Here is a 20,212-nt window from a genome sequence, read left to right as displayed (position 1 = left end):
CTCGCCCTTTCAGGCGTGGGGACGTTATAATGCGACGGACAATCCCACTATTCGTTGGTAAAAGAGTAGCCTAAGAGTTGGCAGTGAGTGGTGATGGCTAGCTGCCTTTCCTCTAGTCTTACAATGCTAAATTAGGGACGGCTAGCTTTGCTAAAATAATTCAAAAACAAACAAACCTATAACCATTCTTAAGTTCAAACTGAGAAACAATAGAAGGAAGAAAGCTAACGACAGCCACTTAGATCTATCAGTATATACTGTTTTGACCGAATGGTGGGATTTTGTTGTTGTTGTTGTTTTTAGAAAATGAAATGTGAATCTCTGGACTCGCAACCCAAGTACACTAACCGCCGACTACACCCGGCACTATAACTTACCGTCAGTAAGCCTTGTTTTTGCAATGAAAGAGCAATTTGAAAGGAAGGATAGAGGTCTGCCTCCATAAAATGTTCGTCTCTGTTATTAAATTGCCCCTTGTGAATCAGCGGTAAGGTAAATCTGAGAGCTTATAATGTTAAAAATAGGGTTTTGATACCTATGGTCCATACAGATTGTCCAATGTGTAGTTTTGTGCTTTACGAAACAAACAAATTTAATTTCAATATCTTAGGAATGAAAGCACAGCTGAAAGAATATTGTATACTATATTAAACCAAAATTACCAGAACAACATAGTATTATTAAATACCAGATATAGGGGGCGGTTTGGCCAACTGGAAAATTTCAAGGTATAGCCTCTGAATAAGATTCACTCTTAGAAATCAATTTACAATTGTAATTGTTCAGCCAGCGTGCAAGATGTGATGTTGTCTGGCCACGTGGATAAGGCACCCGACTCGTAATCCGAGGATCGCAAGTTCGAATCTCTGTCGCACCAAACATGCTCGCCCTTTCAGCCGTGGGAGCGTTATAATGTGCGATAAATTCCACTATTCACTGGTAAAAGGATTGCCTAAGAGTTGGCGGTAGGTGGTGATGACAAGCTGCCTTCCCTCTAGTCTTACAATGCTAAATTAGGGACGGCTAGCGCAGATAGCCCCTGTGTAGCTTTACGCAAAATTCAAACCAAACCAACCCCACCCCTATCAACTATTGGAAAACAAAGAACCTAAACACTACTCAGTGAACGATGTCTACTAATCTTGTTATTGAGTTGTCACTTCTGTCGGTAGACACAGTAATAAGCAGTTCTTGTTGTTTTTTTTTGTGTGTTTTCATTTTGTGTCTCCTACAAAACAACATGGAACACGTGAAGAATATGACGCTTGAGCCTTTGCAGCAAAACTCTTCGGCAGCTCAACCATGAATCTGAGAGTTTATTACTTTATAAGTAGTGTTTCGAAACCTGCAGTGAGCAAAGCACAGACAGCACACTGTGTAAATCTGCGCTTAACAACAAACAAACCCTTCAAGGGAATTAAAACAAAGATAATTTTCCTCATCCTAGAATAATATTGATGTCCGAAGCTCCTGCATCTTCTTTGGATACCAGAAGTCTATATATTTTCCTTTATATAATCATTCTGAAAAACAAGTAAACAATAACAACTAGAAATACACCTTTTAGAAAATCATAAACGCAATTCCAAGAACTTGTGAATGAATTAAAGAAGAATATAAATATATATATATATATGTCAACTGCACTCTGTCAGTTATGTCCATCAACAGAAGTCATCAGGTCGGCGAGAATACCACAGACATTGACACATTTAACATTACCAGTTGATACCAGTAACGACTGTAATGGGGTCGACTATATTATGTTTGCGAAGTGTAACATTTATCAAGTTTATTTAAGTAACTTACATGTCAGAATTAAGGTAAGGATTAGCAACACATTATTTATATATTTTAAAACCAATTATTTATCATTATATTATTTTATTTACGCTTAAATTTTACCCATAGTGCACACTAGAGGACTAAAAGTTAGTTGGTTTTATACACACATCTGAGAAGTAATGTTTAAAACTTAATAAGTCATACCATAACAATATTAAACATAGAGATTCCATAGCCTCATCCTGCCACTCCTTTTAGAGATTGCATACGTTTGTATTGGATGACGTTTAACATTACCTTCGAAATCTCAGAGAGTCCATTTCAGATCCAGAATGATTAACAATCCAGATCATTTTTGTAGTGTGGTGAAAAGCCAGATCGTTAATGTGTCTATGAAATTTGGTATGAATCCGATCACACTTTACAGGGTAATTAACCGCAAATCGTAAAGATGCCCTACTCTCTATTATTTACAGTGAAGTTCACAGAATGAAACGTCATGATAACAATAATGTCAGTATTTACAATGTAGTTTACAGAATGGAATGTCATGATAACAGTAACGTCAGGTAACAATTTACTTTGTGGGGTGTTACGTCGTGATGTATTATATTGGTTATTAACCTTTACTACGTCACAGTCGGTAATACCAGCTTCACTTTTTGAATAGAGAAAGAATCGTTAAATTCTATTGCAAATAGAGATTCATATGTTTCTGGTTTTTTTTCAGTTGATAGTCTTACACGCTCCAACTTTATCACATGACATTTTTTACAACTTATACAGATTAAACTGAGATGTGATACCATTAACTTCTGGTTCGTCTTAGAAGGGTGTAGGAAGTAGCAACAATAAAATTCTGACGTTTCCAAGCAATGCGTTATTCTAAATGTTGTCTGTATCAGTCTGCCTTACATGAGAACAAGATATTTGTAAACCATATAGTTGTATTTAAGTGGTATTCGAGTCAATAAGAAAAACCTCCAATGCACATATATTTCTGGCATTAGAAACCTGGCTGTATTTGAAAACATTCATTTTACTAAATAAAACAATTGAATATACAAATATAGTGTGAGTTTGTAATTAGGGCTCTTGTCTCACGCGAATTCGAATCACCGTCACCTAACATGTTTGTTCCCTTTCAGCCTTGAGAAGCTCATAATGTGACTTGAGTGAAATATTAGCCCAAGTAGGGAAGGCTAGCACATATAGCCCGAATGTAGCCTTGCATGAAATTCAAAACAAACACTAAAACATGTTTGTAAATAAAACTTTGTCGTCTCTGCCATAGTTAAAAATTCATTTTGTTTAAAGGCGAACTACACAATCGGCTATTTGTGGTGTACCCAATCTATGGATTGATCTCCAATTTGTAGCGTCATGAGCCTGTAGTCTGACCAATGAGCCGAGAATGCACATTTAACTTTGGAATCCAGTTATCTTTGTATACGTTTTGGTTTAAAGCATAAAACAAAGAGCTTTCTATAGTTAAAAAGGCAATATTGAAAAAGGCAATTGAATAATATGTAACAATAAAAACATTACTAAATTATCTTTCGTCAACTGATGCGTATAACCAAACACTTGAATTGGCTACGATCATTTCGCGGTGACTTCCTTCAAAGAAAACACATTAAAGATTTTAACGCTTATAGGAAGAGGTTTCACGTTACACAAGAGATAAATTTCGTGTAGGGGAGAGGGTGAGAGAGACATGAATTATTTGGTCAATACAAAGGGCATTGGCAAGAAAAACAGACACAAAATTTCATATCCTAGTATTCCCTCAGCAATCCGACCTGCTCTGCACTCTGATGAGCTCCCAATCCCAGTTTTTAAAGGATTTCTTCCATCAGAAGATGTGGGTAGTGACCAAGAGCAAGAGACTGCTGATGAAACTCAAGAAATACTTTCAGAATCTGGCGATCCTTCTTATGAACCCCCACAGTCATTAACTCCTCAACAGTTTAGCCAGCCAGAGTTGAATGACCTTGTGCGTGATTTGGGTCTCTCCAAAAATGCAGCTGAAGTGTTAGCTTCCAGGATGCAAGAAAAGAATCAGCTGAGCCATACAACTAAAGTGTCATACTTCTAAAATCGGGAGCAGGCTTTTGTGCCATTTTTTACAATATGTTTGTTTATTGTCATAATATCTCAGGTCTTCTCCAGGAATTAGGGATGCCAATATACCATCCAAATGACTGGCAATTATTTCTAGATTGTTTAACAAAATTGTTTACAGTATGGTCGGAAACAACGGGAACATTTGGAATCTCGCAGACGGGTGATTTATCCCCTAACATTCTTCACGTCTTGATGATTTACTGCTATCGCCTAGGTAAGGGTTAGGTAATTAAGCGGATACATATTTCTTTACCTCTCTCTATACAGATATATTAGTGTAATGAAGGCGAAGAGATATGTGCTCTCCTTCATTCCAATTTAGACATCAAAATAGTTTTATGAAGTCATTTTCTCTTGTACAATAAAACATAAAAAACAGGTTATCCAACAACTAATGACCTAGGCCTTAAAGGTTAGAAGGTGGGTGGGAAATGGGATGGTTAATAATATACGGTATTATAAAAAAAACGGTGAGATTTAGATGTTTTGAATAACAACGAATATTATCGCCTGTTCATTGATCATAGGCACATTTTACCATCTAGCTGAGGGTTTATGATTCGGCTCTCGTTTCCACAGAAACGTGTTCTTTATATGGAGGTCGGGAGTGTGATTAGGGCAGTCCAAGAGTTTAAGACGACTGTTGTGACCCCGCCATCTTCCTTCTGCTCTATCATTTCAGATTTAGAGACGTCGTAGAGATATTCCTTACGTAGCTTTGTCGAATCTTTGAAACGAACTTACAAACAAGTGATATGTTTGTTATCATTGTTTTGTTTGTTTCTTTTGGATTTCGCGCAAAGCTACTCAAGGGCTATCTGCGCTAGCCGTCTCTAATTTAGTAGTGTAAGACTAGTCATCACCACCCACCGCTAACTCTTGGGCTACTCTTTTACCAACGAATAATTGGATTGACAGACACATTATAACGTCCCCACGGCTAGAAGAGGGAGCATGTTTGGTGCGACGGGAATTCGAACCCGCGACCTTCAGATTACAAGTCGAACGCCTTAACCCACCTGGTCATACCGGACCTACCATTGATTTGAATCACACGTACAAAAAAGTGTTATGTGTTGTCATATAATCGGTTTGAAACAAACGCACGAAAAGTGTTATGTTTATCATTGCTATTGGTTTGAAACAAACGTACCAAAAGTGTTATGCTTTTCGTTATCACTGTTTTAAAATAAACATACAAAGAAATGCAATATATCTGTCATTGTTATTGTGTTTGCATTGTAATTTTCATGAAGTCAAACTAGAACTAAAATAGTAAGATCCACCGCTTTCTATTTAAAACTTTCTAAAATATTATTTTACGAATAAAAGGAAATAATAATGAAATAACAACTAGAACTGTCCTGTTTGTGTTATGAGAATAATATAATTAAACGAAACCTATTATATGAGGCTATTTTTCATGGTGTAGCTTCAACTATTTCACAACAGATTAAAACAAATAAATCTTCTTAAGTATTGGGGGTTTGTTAAGTTTTCTTTCAAGTTATTTGATTACATTATTGGTAATTTAAACCATTTTTTTCGGTCTTAGTTTTCCATAGCAACAAGATTTACAATTAAACAATAAAAAGGAGTCATTCTTTGTCTATACTTATTTTATTTGCTTTCCTTTCCACACAATAATAGGTTTAAAATACAAATTTTGTTGTTACGTATCGTTAAATGGGAACTATTTTATATTCAGAATATCATTCAAGTTCTACTTCCTCCCTCCTTTGTTTTTCTCAAATAATTCCAACAGTTATTGTTTCTTTTTGTGGCCTTTTCAAAATAAAATACACGAGATCGAATATTATATGTTTCTTAATTAGTGGTCCTAAATGATTATATAAAATTAATACTTTGTATAGAGACGTTTGATTCATGTTGAGCGATACGTCTTATTTCCAAGAATTTTAATACGAATATACTATGCTTGAGTTTCAATTAGTCGGCACACAAAAAAACCTATAGTCGTATATAACGTATTTTTTGAGGACTGAACATGAATAGTTTTATTCAAAAATATAATAATATAACTGTCAGCTTGTTAAACACGTTTTCCTCTTACTACTTTTGCACCAAACAGATTTAGTTCCTGATTTTTATTAGTTACAAAAGCTTTAATATCACGAACAACACAAATCATTCAAAGAAAAATGTCGTCACTATTACAAGTATTTCATACGTAAAATACATAATTAATCGGTGATTTCAATGTTTTAGTCACATTGTATTCTGAAAGTTGAAACAATAGAGAAATGTATAAAAGTATTCCATAAAAAAGAAATCAGTAACTTGAGTTTCAGGGTTATAATGAGTGTGGATTGACTGCAGCGCTTGTCTGAAGGCTCCTCGAGTTTATATAGGGAAGGAGAGCTACTGTAATTTAAATTTGTTGCGATGTTCTGTAGTTTGACTTAACTGGTAGTTACAATTTGAACTGCATTGTACGTGTCACGTGAGCCAACCATCCAGGCCAGAGAACCCTAGATTTAAACACAGCCGTTCCTGATTTAAAGCTAATGGTCAGAAGGACCAATAAACAGCACCCTCTATTATAGGGCTACTCATAACCGAACAGCGGAATTTATTCTTTTGGTTATATCATTCCGTAGTTTTGGACACAGCTGTCTCCAATTTGAAGCTAATGGTCACAGAGAGGGCAAACACTTGACTGCACCCTCCATACAGCTATTCTTAAATTGAATAGCTGGAATTTACTATTTTGGTGACAGCATTCCATACCTCTGAGAGTGCGGCGGTGTCGAGAGACATGCTGCAGTCCGAACCTTGGGCCTTCCTAAAAACAGTCAGTTATACCTGGTTCCATTCCATAAAGAAACGCTATCATTTCTTTATTTGTTTGAAAAGGTCAAATATCCTTGAAATTTTATGATATAAGTAAACGGCACGTGAGGAAATTAAGTGTTATTAAATGGAACAATAACTGTATTGTTGTTTCATGATGTACTGTTGTTTATTGTATTGTTTCTAAATTATGATAAGATAATTACAGAATACGACTGGTTATACATTTAGGATTTGAGATTTATCTCTGTTAAAGAACTAATTATGTAACAAAGTTCTGAATTGCGTGCAGTTCGATAAAGATGGTCAGTTTGTTAATGACCAGTGAAATGTCTTTTTGGAATCATATTCAAAATAATTACAGATGAGCTAAAAGCGACCTGGTCACTACAAAACAGCATAACTTCAGCCACACAGCTGCAATGTTATTTGTTTGAAATTAAGCACAAAGCTACACAATGCTCTGCCAACCATGGGTATAGAAACCTGATTTCTAGTGGCTTGAGTCCGTAGACATACCGTTGTGCCACTAGGCGGCACTTCTACGTAATGTCAGTATAAACCGCAATGATTTGTCAACTACAAAGTATAATTCTAACAAATCTGGTTTAACTGACTGTAGAAAGAGCAGTAGTCTGAACAATAGAGATCATACAGGAGAAAGGTTTCACTACATGATACTACAAATTACGTTTCGTAACTGATGTTCGTAACGTAAATTCTTGATGACGAGAAACCCACTTGAAATAAAAATGTATTTCAGAACGGCTGGTATGGGTATTAACACTTTTATTAATAAAGCAGAGAACAGCGTTTCAACTTTCCTAGGTCATCTTCAGGTTTACAACCATATCAGCCATTTTGATATAACAAAACATAACATATAGATGTTGACATTTCTGTTAAAATATAATTTATATTTGTTTGCCAAATACTAAAACATTAATGGTAAAGGTCGTTCAAACTGTAAGCTGAAACACGTTCTAACGAGACTGTAAATCCCCAAATTCATTTCTCTTGCGAAGCTCGACTATCAATTCTTGATATGCTGTCTACTGTCTAAGTATTCGTGATGACGAGAAACCCACTTGAAGTAAATCTGTATTCTCAAGACGGCTGGTATGGGTATTAAAACTTTTAATTTAAAAAAGTAGAACAACGTTTTATCGTGTCTTTGGAATACAACGTTACGAAAAATGCCACTCGCGGTTCTGACTACTTCGCGGCTCACAGTCCAGGCGCTAGTGAAAAACTCTGGGGTTTTATCATGTATATCACAACTTTAATTTAAAAAAGTATAACAACGTTTTATCGTGTCTTTGGAATACAACGTTACGAAAAATGCCACACGCGGTTCTGACTACTTCGCGGCTCACAGTCCAGGCGCTAGTGAAAAACTCTGGGGTTTTATCATGTATATCACAACTTTTTAAAACCCATTAAAAATACAAGTTCGTGATTAAACTTACAAAAAACAGAAAATAATACTAATCATTGTGAGGAATGTTCGTTTCTCTGTGTTTTCTTGTATAGCCTATAATTCTCCTTTTGCTATATATACACACACATACACGCACAATAATGCCTTTTGATGAATGGTTAAAAGATCGGAGAAAAACGAAAACGGACCTCCCTCCGAGTTGACGTAATTACTCTTTGATTTATAATCGTTATAAAGGTTGATAATTGGCACTTGTTGCAGCAAAATGGAACATCTGCTGAGACTAACCATGCCAGAAAAATTGAGGGGAGGCAGTTTTATGGCTGTGCTGCTTTTTGTTCACTATACTTCCGATGAACTAACCTTGCTGCTTGTTGGTTGAACGCTGTCGTCGGTGGAACTTGTATGCCTTTACAAAGGACAAAAAAAAACAACAACTTAAACTGTGGTGCATACACATGCATGCTATTTATCCATACGTGTATAAGTCTATTTGTTTTGTAGAATTTTATAGCATGTTTTAGATACAATAACAATTTTTACAAGGTGTTCTGACATGTTTATTTTTTGTCCTGGAAATCTCAAATACACACCCGTAGTTTAACATATTTTAAAAGCAGATTGAATTAATAGCTTCACGTAGACTTGAAAGTAATAAAAAAGTAACGCAGAGACCTCCGACCAATTTTAGCATTTTCTGTATGAAACAGTGTGCTACTAAATAGCTAGGAGAAAACACATGAAAGTGTACCTATAGACCTCCAACCTACTCGATGTTTTTAAATCTAATCTTTAATGCACCTTAGCCAAAGGTTTCGCTCCTTCCTGATGAATAATATGGTTCACTCGCTTAATCTTTTTTATTCTGCATTTTTATTTGTGGGATGTTCATTCCACATTGTTTGAACCTCATTTCTGTTTGTTTGTTTGTTTTGAATTTCGCGCAAAGCTACTGGAGGGCTATCTGCGCTAGCCGTCCTTAATTTAGCAGTGTAAGACTAGAGGGAATACCACCCGCCGCCAACTTTTGAGATACTCTTTTACCAACGAATAGTGGGATTGACCGTTACATTATAACGTCCCACGGCTGAAAGGGCGAGCATGTTTGGTGCAACCGGGATTCGAACCCGCGACCCTCAGATTATGAGTCGAACGCCTTAACCCACCTGGCCATGCCGCGCCCCTCATTTCTGTACCAAGAAATACATAAACGTAATTTTGTAATGTTCAGATAAGCATGGTTATTGATATCTAAGCGGGAATTATATTTTGATAATTATTTCTATAACATAAAATATATGTACATCATTTTATTATTTGCTGATATGTATTTATATTGGTGTTGTTTACTAAGGATTAAATGCATGTGTTTGAGCGTAAACACGTCGCATTTAATACACGAGTAACTGCAATGCCTTATAATTGACGATAAATATAAAACTGTAACTTGAGACAACGAAATTTATTATAAAATAAATAGTGAAAGTTCTTATAACTTGCCACAGAAATAACATGAAATTGGTTGTGGAAAAAAAAAGTTGTAGACGTATTTATGACTAAAAACAAAAAATAATACGAAACTGGTTATGGTACAGATAACAAATATAATTGAAGATACCGTACTTATAATTCATGTCCATTCTAGTACATCCAAATACATACATAAAAAATGTCTCTTCTTCTGGAAAGGAAGAACCTTATGTAAGCTGATAGAGAGTAATAATAATAATGAAGGAAACCTTGTGGAGTTTTTGCAACACCTGAAAGTATTCCTATTTATATATTGGTGTATTTTATTACTAGCAGCAAATAAACAGACAAACTGAAAGTGGGGATATCTCTAAAATACTGATGGTAACGTGCGTGTGATAGAAATTATAATACAACACACTGCTGGTACAATGTAAATGTCCCCATATCTGAGTAAAGGAGTAGCCCCCCGCTGGTACAGCGGTATATCTAAAGATTTACAACGCTAAAATCAGGGGTTCGATTTCCCTCGGTGGGTTTAGCACATGGCCCGATGTGGCTTTCCTATAAGAAAAACATACATACGTAAAGAAGTAACCGTAATTAAATACTTCGCCATACAACCCGGTTTGGTTTGGTTTGAATTTCGCGCAAAGCTACACGAGGGCTATCTACGCTGCCAGACAACCTGAATCACAAATATGAGTACAAAACTAGAATGTGTCGTATTCTCCTTTTTACAAAAAATCTTAGCGACATTTTATTTGATAAAGAATTCAGTATAAAACTCATCAAACACGAACAGTGTTTCATCTAAAGATGGAAATGTGACTATGTTATCAAGGCTGTGCCTTAATTGTTATGGTTGTAATTTTGTAATTTCAGTTTCAAAGGTTGGACTGTACCTTAAATAGAAGTAATATTGCATCGAATTTTGTAAGATTGAGTTAACTGTTTGCCCTCTGGTTGCTCAGCAGTAAGCATAAGGGCTTATAACGTTAAAACAGTGAGCTCGATTTCTACAATGGTTTGTTTCTTTGTTTTGCAATTCGCGCAAAGCTACACGAGGGCTGTCTGCGCTAGCCGTCCCTAATTTAGCAGTGTAACACCAGAGGGAAGGCAGCTAGTCATCACCACCCACCATTAGGTCTTGGGTTACTCTTTTACCAACGAATAGGGTAATTGACCGTAACGTTATTGTACCCAAGACAACCTTTACCACACTTTACTAAAACAAATTATCGTTATGAAGTCAAATACTTTGTATATACTGTACTTGAACAGCAGAAAATTAAATTAATAATTTCCACATTGTTTCATCAACAAAGACTGTCGTTGTTGAATCCTTAACGTCTCGCTGATTGTTTTATTGTATTAATTTACGTCACTACCACAAAATGACATTATTAATTAACGACTTGATTCTGATTTTAATTTATTATATCACAAACTGACGTTACTCAGTCAAAAGGCTTGATTGTCACTTCACATTACAACAAATCAACGAATCAAAATTTTCGTCATTACCTTCTTGCCAGTATTGATTCACAGATTGTTGTTTTCTTAATCAAAGACTCCTGTTTTCACTCTATTTTGAAGCTTCAAACTAGCGTTGCTGAAGGAAACTCAAGATTCACACTTATTATACTATCACAGACAAATCGGTTGTCCTAACTTTCTTTAAAGAAAATGTAAAGTTAGAAAATGATAGGCCTATTTGTAAACAATCACTTCAACAAAGGAAATCTTAGTAATTACGTTCCCAACAGTTCTTAGAATCACATCTATTCCACTATCATACCAATTTTCTAAAAAACACTTTTTATATATTTATATAAGCCCAAACCTCTGTAATGCATTTCAACATTTACTTTGATTAGTACATTCAAAGTACAAGAATTAAACTTCTCTAAACACATGGCTTTAATTAATACAATAAGAGAGCATGAATATGGTTTCAGTCTTGTTTGGTGTACTTATGCAAAATTACGCATACAAACACTTGTAGAATTGTTTGTTCAAGTAGTTGCGTAATGTCAGGACTAGACAAACGAAAGAGTCTAGAAACACCTGCTTTTATTGTATTTTATCTGAATTATTCCATTCGGGAAAAGAAATCGTTCTAATTTCATTGTGTTTGAATGCTGGAACACTAGCGTGACGTAGATAATGCGTCATAAATAATGCGTGCAGGTCTGTAAGTCTGTTTAAAGATAAGCACAAAGCTACACAATAAGCTATCTGTGCTCTGTCCACCAGAAGTATCGAAACCAGGTTTCTAGCCTTGTGAGTCCGCAGAAATGATGCTGTGCCACTGGGGTTCAGACCTATAAGAAGTGCAACCATGTTTGGCTCATTCAGACGTTCGTTTTTTTTTTTTTAATGAAGTAAAATTCAACAAACACTAAAACAGGGAGCACAAAATCTACCAGATTTAACAGTTTGAATTAATGTCTCCACGTTGATTGCTGCATTAGGTGTTGGAGTAAACATCTATTATAAAAGTGTGAACAAATATATACAGAATGAAAGGTTTGTGAAAACGTATGCACGTATTTAAAATAGCTTTACTTTTCTCTATATCAGGTATAATTTAAACAACAGTGTTAACTAGTAAAGTCATATTTTTCGAACGTTCTTTCTTACGTTTCTGTTTGTTTGTTTTTTATCGCAAGCTTGATTTTATCTTGCTAACTGATGATTCTGGGATTTTTCATGTAGAAAAAATTTTGCACTAATTTGTATAGTTTCTTGGATACATTTTAAAAAATTGAAATATATGGAATTGTACTTTTTAACTTAAATGACATCTTTATATAAATAAATATACACGTGTGTGGGCTAATCACAAGTTAGAGAACCTTAGAACTGAAATAAATATACTCGCCTTTAAATTTGAACTTTAGGCTATAGAGAAGGCATCAACTGAGCACCAAACACCACGTAAGATTTGTCTGGTTCATTGAATCGAAAAGTGGGATTGACTGTCATTTTTATAACGCACCCACAGCTTAAAGCGTGGAACGTGCTCAGTGACATGACAGCTCGAACGCGATGAGACTTTCGATCCTCATCCCAGTACGTTAACCTAGTCTACATCCGAAATGGTCTCGAATATCTTTCCTATAATCCTAAAGTGTGTTATAGAGCTTATATCAAATTTTAAACCTCTTTGATAAGCCTTCTCTAATACACTTGCTTTTAAACTGTCGTATCGAAGTCAATGTGTGGTTCATCTCGCTCTATCTGCATTCACCAGGATCAGATTACTAACACGAAATATTGTATTACAATCAGTTTGATATTTTGACAACTTCCATAGGAATATGATTATTGGAGCTTCTCAGAAAAAACGATAGTATGAAAATCATTTAGTTACAATTGTCTTACTGATACGTATATTCAGGTATATTGAAGTAGCGTTTTTTCTAAGTTTACCTGTAATTTTTGTATGAAGTTAATCCCACGAGTATTGTCCAGATGTCTCATGGTCGTAAAGGTGTGCTAATCCTTTTATGCAGATAAAGCTTACATAAAGTTTCAAAATGGCATGAAGGCGTGGATTTCTTGGAAAGTGGTCTGTTCTAACTGATAACACAGAAGACTGCACGTCTGGTTTGGCTTCTGATTTCATACAAAAATACTGGTTGTAGTATTTAACCCGCGTACTTGTGAGATATCTGACACTTTGTTTTGCTCTAGAATATAAGTCAGGTGTTTCCATGGTGCTGTGTATTTCCATCTCTTGTCTGGCAGTAAAAGGAAAGTCGACATTCAGGTTAGCATAGCAGTGTGTTTTTGTGAAAATAAAGCTTTTCAGTACAAACTACAAACGTGTTTAATTTATCATTAATACTTAACAGTCCTAAAGTTTGCGTATTTCCCTTTTAGCTAACCTGATTATCATTGTCTATTTGGAATTAAGCACAAAGCTAAGCATTAGGCTATCTCTGCCCAACAAGAGAAAAGCCTGGTTTATCGCAATGTGGTTCCGCAGACATACCGCTATGCCACGGAGGTGAATTATCACAAAAAGAGTGTAATATAAGCTAAAATGTCTGTAAAAATGTTACAAAGAGTAAAGTGTCAAGTAAAAACAGCTGCTGAAAACGAGAAAAGTTTCACCTAATCTTCAAAGGCTGCCAGCCTAGCAAGGCCAGTTGGGTTAAGGCGTAATCCGAGAGACGCGGATTCGAATCCCCGTCGCAAGGCTGCCAGCCTAGCAAGGCCAGGTGGGTTAAGGCGTAATCCGAGAGACGCGGATTCGAATCCCCGTCGCACCAAACATGCTCGCCCTTTCAGCCATGGGGGCGTTATAATGTTACGGTTAATCCCACTATTCGTTGGTAAAAGAGTAGCCCAAGAGTTTGCAATGGGTGGTGATGACTAGCTGCCTTCCCTTACAAACCTTTACCAGCGTTTGATTACCCTTTTTAGTCAATAGACACGAAAAATTTTTTTAAAAGTAATTGATCCATTGTTTAAGATTTATGGGGTGAGTTTAATAGATCAATTATATGTTGAGGTAGTAGTAGCTAATTATGAGAGTTTTCTGGGTTATGTTTGAAGTACACTGCAGGGTATGAAAAAAGGAAAGTAGGAGAAGTGGAAATCTGAGTTTCATAACAAGGTATTACGTTATACATAAATGTATATAGCAAGATGTATATTTAAGTTTATATTTTATATAGATTATTATACATACAAAAAGATGTAGACAGCATACTAACAGACTTTTTATACATAGAAACTAAGAGACTGAGAAAACTACTGTCACATTTGAAACGTCAAGCTTCTATATCCAATAATAAAAGTGTGGACGTATTATATGATTTTCAATTCAATGGTTTTTCCGATTACATGAATTGAGGCACTTTAATCAAAGCCATCTTTCCCGAAGATATTTTTTTACAGGTTGCGCATATTAAGAAACAAACATAGTGGACGTGCTCATTTTTAGTAATAATAGGGGTTTGAGATTCTACAAAAAGGATAATATTAAGGGTTTTTATGTCCATTACTCTGCTGCATTTCGGCCAGTTCACATGGGATTTGGTACAAAGGTACTTTTCAGGTTCCAGAGATATAGACAGTTTTGGAATTCTTGTCTTTTGCTCAACTTTTTAACACGGAAATCTCAATCTGGGATTTTCGTGAACTATTCATGTATTTCAACGAACTTACACGGGATTTGGTACAAAGATACATTCTTGTAGGTCACGTGTAGTGACATAGAAATTTTCAAATTTTCCGAGTTTTTTACGATTTTTATGGTGTCAAAACTGACCATGTTGGGATTGCGTGTCGGAAACTTGTTTGTTTGTTTTGAAATTCGCGCAAAGCTACACGAGGGCTATCTGCGCTAGCCTAATTTAGCAGAGTAAGACGAGAGGAAAGGCAGCTAGTCATCACCAACCACCGCCAACTTTTGAGCTACTCTTTTACTAACGAATGGTGGGATTAACTGTCACATTATAACGTTTTTACGGCTGAAAGGGGCGCATGTTTGGTGTGACGGGGATTTGACCCACGACCCTCAGATTACGAGTCGAGCGCCCTAACCACCTGACCATACTTGACAAGATATAATTTGGAATTGAATGGCTAGGTATGTCTAGATTGAAATCTGTGATATGCCACTGAACATACTCCACGTTTTAAGATATGAACCACGGTGTAAAAATGATAGTCAATGTTGTTGTTTCATTAAGTACAGCTGTATAGGCGGAAGGTACTAATAAATAGTTGTCCAAAAGTTCAGTAGTTCAAATTTGGGGATGGCTATACCTGACCTGAATGTTTAACCCGAGAATAGGTTTAAGTGCCGCTTAGGTTGTAAATACCAAGTACAGTTAAGGCTGTATATATCTTTATATACTACTGTATTTAACTGTACATGTGTCTTGTTGTGTTCACGCTTTGTGGCTTTTACAGTTGTTAGCTTACGTGTTTCGGTAATAACCAGGATTTGCCTCATTAAAGATGCAGAGAAAACTCGTATACGTTTATTTATTTTTGTTTGTTTTTGAGAGCCGCACATATCTAAGAAGAACTACCTGCGCTGTTATAAGTTGTTGCCAGTTTAACGATTAGAAGGAACAGTCAACTAGTCAACAGTATTTACCGACATCTTTTGGGATGCTCTAATCAATTAATGAGAGTTTACCGTCAGTCTTATATCATATCCAAGGTCAAAAGGTGCAGGTCGCGAATTTTCATCGACGAGACGCGAACAATGGGCCTTGAATTCCTTGCCGAAACTCAGTCACTTATTTGTGGTTTCACATTTGTTGATTTATAGACAGAGCGGTCGTTACTTGTAACTCCCCCGCTTCCAGTGTCACAGCGATAAGTTTTGGTACTCGTAGTAGGCAACACATACATAGCTCTTGTGTAGCTCTATGCTTACTTACAGAGAAACAAACTTAAAGTGTAACCATACTTATAACGAAACATAGCATATTAGGAAGTAATAATTATCAGATACCCGCAAAAATTTGCAGTAAAATTAGTATCTTTACGGCAAAAACACTTCTTTAAATACAGTGATACTAGAATAATACAAAATCATTTTAATAACATACACCGGAATGTGCAAGTCCACTTGTCTTCGGCCTAATATTTGTTCCGCTGATGTTTGAAAAAGAGATAAACTAACACTGTTAATTGTTCACGTTTTTTGCTTTAGTTTAGTTTTAGTTGGGGCTATACTTTACCTTACTCAAAATTTGGAAACAGCTTGAATTCATAGAAAAAGAAACTTCGACAACGTTGCTAATGTCATCATCAAATATGTGATGATGGAAGAGTTGAAACTTCAGTTTTCGTAAAAAAGTGGGTTCCTCATCCTCAAATTTCCTGTATTTAGTATTATTAATAAATAAATTTATAATATTATTCTACAATTTAGCGTTAGATCTTTCTAAAACCTTTTATAAACTTTTAATATGTCTTCTAAAATATATTTATATCCGTCTTTTGTTTAGATCTGTTGAAATGAAGCGCTCGCGCATGAACATTTCGATAGTAAAGTGCGAATTCAATTTCAGAGCAGACAAAATTGTGTGCTATTACAATAGGTAATGGCTATGAAAAGTAAAACTTTACTGTAAGAAACAGAAGTAAAGGTTTTAAGTGTTAAATTATTTATACTGTAATGTCGAGTTTTTGTGCATTGAACTGAAAATTAACAAAATAGAAATAGATAAACAAGATAGAACAAATATTTTTATAAAGAACTTTTATGGGTGTCATCAGAACAGCTTTCACGATATATGCTTTCATATGCAGTAATTATCATCAACAGCCTTTAAAATTAAATTTCTTTGAAATATTTCTGCAATATTCAATATTACATTTTTCTTGAATGGACTTCAGAAATTAACAATCTTCAGTCATAATAAAAAAATCCAGGGTTTAGTCCCATATGTTGCGCCGTAACTTGTAAGATGAAAAATTCCATTTTTAGTTTGTATACAAACGAAAGCATTAAAAAATGGACTTGACATAGCTTGATGGCTAGGACGCTTGACTCGCAGTCTGAGGGTCAGTCTTACTTTGTACTATTCGTTGATAAAAGAGTGGTTCAAGAGTTGGTGATAGACGCTGTCGGTTGTCTGCCTTCCCTCTGTTCGGCAACTCAAAATTAGGAATGGCGGAATATAGAACTAAAGGTTTGTCATAAACATACAACAAAATTTCGGAATATATGTTGTACCCCCAGTGTGTCAGCAGTAAGTATGTGGAATTACACCTCTAAAATGTGGGAGTCGAGACCCCACTGTAGACAGGGCTCGGAAAGTTATTTGTATAGTTTAGTGATAAATATTAAACTTATTTTTTTGTATTTATTTAGAATGAATTACCCTCCCCGTGGCATAGCGGCATGTCTGCGGCCTCAGGCTGTTAAAAAGTGGCTTTTCTTTCCCGTGGTGGGGAGAACACAAATATCCTTTTGTGTATTTTTGTGCTTAATTTCTAACAAACAAATAATTTTATTGAAGACATTGGAGTAACAAAAATTGTAAACAAAGTCCTTAACCTTAAAACCTCCAGTGTCAGAGATTTTGTTTACAAATGTGATTTGTTTTTTAGTGATGTAAAATATTTTTGTGGAGGTATGATGCATCAGCTAAAAAGACGAAATGTCAATTGTACATAAGTAACTCAGGCATAACGTTAATGAGAGACAAGTTCATAAACCAACTCTCATAAGTCGCACCATCTTCTCAAGAGTAAGCTGTGTGTGTGTACCAGCAGCCGCCGAATTGATTTTAAAACGATTGCTTTGAGAGTACAGAACCTATATCGATATTCAGTACGATTCTTGCCCAGACAACTGATGTTATTAGAAATATTTCGTTTTGTTGAGCCAACTAAATAATACTTTGTTCATTCAATATTAGATAAAACAACAACATATTTAATAATGATTTTTAAAGACTTAAAATATTAGTCAGATTAATCTGTTTGGCCAAAGTTCATAAACTGAAAATTTTGGTACAAAATAACATCAAACTGTACGAATTATCTCCTGGTGGAACAACAATAAATCAACGTACTTACAACGCGTTTAGTAGTCACAGAAGATCCTCCAATGTGGTTTTGCTTTCAAACAAATAAGTGAACGAACCAGGAGGCGTCAAATTTTATCGTGTGTACAATCAAAACAATCTGTAATTGTTTTTTATGTTAGAGATGACATGAGTGAATCGTTGTGTTCTTGTTTTTTTTTGTTTTTTTTTGAATTCAAAATAAACAGCTATATAAAAATTGGACATCTCTATCAGCTTGAAAAGCCAAACCCACTTCAAAGACAATTTCAACGTAGAGAGTTTTTATTAGACTTTCATCATATTAGCTTTTTACTAAAGGCATTTTAAAAAATTACATAAATAAAATATTAACTACGATAAAATGCTCACAACCGAGTGTATTGATAGAGGGATCAGTCTTCATTTAGTGTATTCCCCCGCTGGAACAGCGGTAAGTCTTAGGATTTACAACGCGGTTCTATTCCCCTCAGTGAACACAGCAGATAGCCGACGTGGCTATGCTATAATAAAAACACAAATAATTTAGTCCAAATTAGTAAGATTAATGTTTTCTTTTTGCCTTATTAATATGATCGGTGAGTATATATATATATATATATAAATCTTATTTAAAGAAAAGCAATACATTCACAAACGTATTTAACACAATATAAGAACGCCTGCGAGTCAAGAGTAAAACACTGAAGGCTCATATCGCTAGAAATCTGGTTTCTATACACGTGGCGGTCACAGTATAGATATTCCATTGTATAGCACTGTGCTTAACAATAAAAAGAAGACAGAACACGATATGAATATGGCCTTGCACTCAAATCATAACCTGCGGTTCATGGGTTCGAATTCGATAAACGAAATTGCTCGCCCTGTCAGCTGTGGGAGTCTTATAACTAACAGGTAATCCCATTATTTATTGGTAACAGAGTAGACCAAGAGTTAGCGGTGGGTGGTTTTTGATAAACTGTCTTCTCTTTATCTTATCAATTCAAAATTAGGGACGGCTAGTGCAGACGGCTTTCGAGTAGCTTTGTGTGAAATTCAACAAACAAACACATTATAAATACTAACACTATGCACTTTATTACGTTATACTTGAATTCTGAGCTACTTTCGTAAGTAACCACGTCACAGACGAACATAATATTCTGCCATTTCCATAACTTCTGATGATCGAAATTTGGTAAAATCTCTGGCGACTTTTGGTGGTTCTAATGTCCAAGAACTGACAATTAACTGATTTGCGATTGAAGACATAACGAAAGTTCATAATATATAGATCCGAAGTTATAACTGTGTAATATGCCAAACACGAGAAAACAAGCTTGTAAACTTACGATATAATCTTAATCAACTTGATAAAAAGTCTTAACAGACATTCATTTAAAAGAGACATCAAAGGCACTAGAACAAAAATAGAATAAATATTCATTTGAATGCATATAAATCATATGAGTTTGGCAGTTTTCTTACTATAACAGCAGAAAAAAAACTAGAACCTATCATTTACGGCTAGTCTGTTACAAGGGCACGAGCAACGAATCCAATTACTTTCTGGAATAGAAGCCTTTCTACCGCATACTTATCAAGAGATTTCGGCATATAACCGTACCATTGTGAAAGTAATATACATAATCTCAAACGCTAGTATGCATCAACATCTGAAAAACACACACACACAACAAAGACGTGAAACACCCCTTTCGCAGCTTTGATTAGAACTAAATACTATATAAGAGAATAAAAAAATCTCAGTAGCCAGGTGGCTTAAGTGAGAACAAGAGACGGGTTGATGATGAAAAGAACGGCAGAGGGAGTATAAAAATATTCAGTGAAGTACAAGTTTTCATGAAGGAAGAAGACAGAAAGTAATCCAGGAGAAAGAATCTATGATTAAGAGCAAGACGAGAAAAAAAAATTCATTAATCGAAAAAGGCCTGAAGCTTGTTTTATTAGAACTATTTTATTCCTTATAGGGAACAAGTAAGAGAAATCCGTCAATCTCGTAGTATTTGGATGAATCAGA

The 20,212-nt window shown here is 35.3% G+C and overlaps 2 long non-coding RNA genes across 4 annotated transcripts in view; one reads left to right on the top strand and one right to left on the bottom strand.

The window, feature by feature from the left end:
• The window catches only part of LOC143229705 (uncharacterized), a 64,141-nt gene that overhangs the window by 14,869 nt on the left and 29,060 nt on the right, over window positions 1-20,212 (top strand). The window contains exon 1 of one of the 3 annotated variants that reach the window (XR_013016009.1): window positions 13,086-13,415. The exons of the other annotated variants lie outside the window; for them this stretch is intronic. This is a non-coding gene — a long non-coding RNA (uncharacterized LOC143229705). Of the gene's footprint in view, window positions 1-13,085; window positions 13,416-20,212 lie in introns of those variants that run through there. 3 annotated transcript variants of the gene reach the window in all.
• LOC143229706 (uncharacterized) overlaps window positions 1-20,212 on the bottom strand; it is a 29,321-nt gene that overhangs the window by 4,536 nt on the left and 4,573 nt on the right. The gene's annotated exons all lie outside the window — the stretch shown is intronic.

This window comes from Tachypleus tridentatus, chromosome 10 (assembly GCF_004210375.1).
Source record: "Tachypleus tridentatus isolate NWPU-2018 chromosome 10, ASM421037v1, whole genome shotgun sequence".
Lineage (NCBI taxonomy): Eukaryota > Metazoa > Arthropoda > Merostomata > Xiphosura > Limulidae > Tachypleus > Tachypleus tridentatus.
The sequence above is the reverse complement of the archived record's forward strand: the minus strand, read 5'-3'. Positions and strand labels throughout refer to the sequence as shown.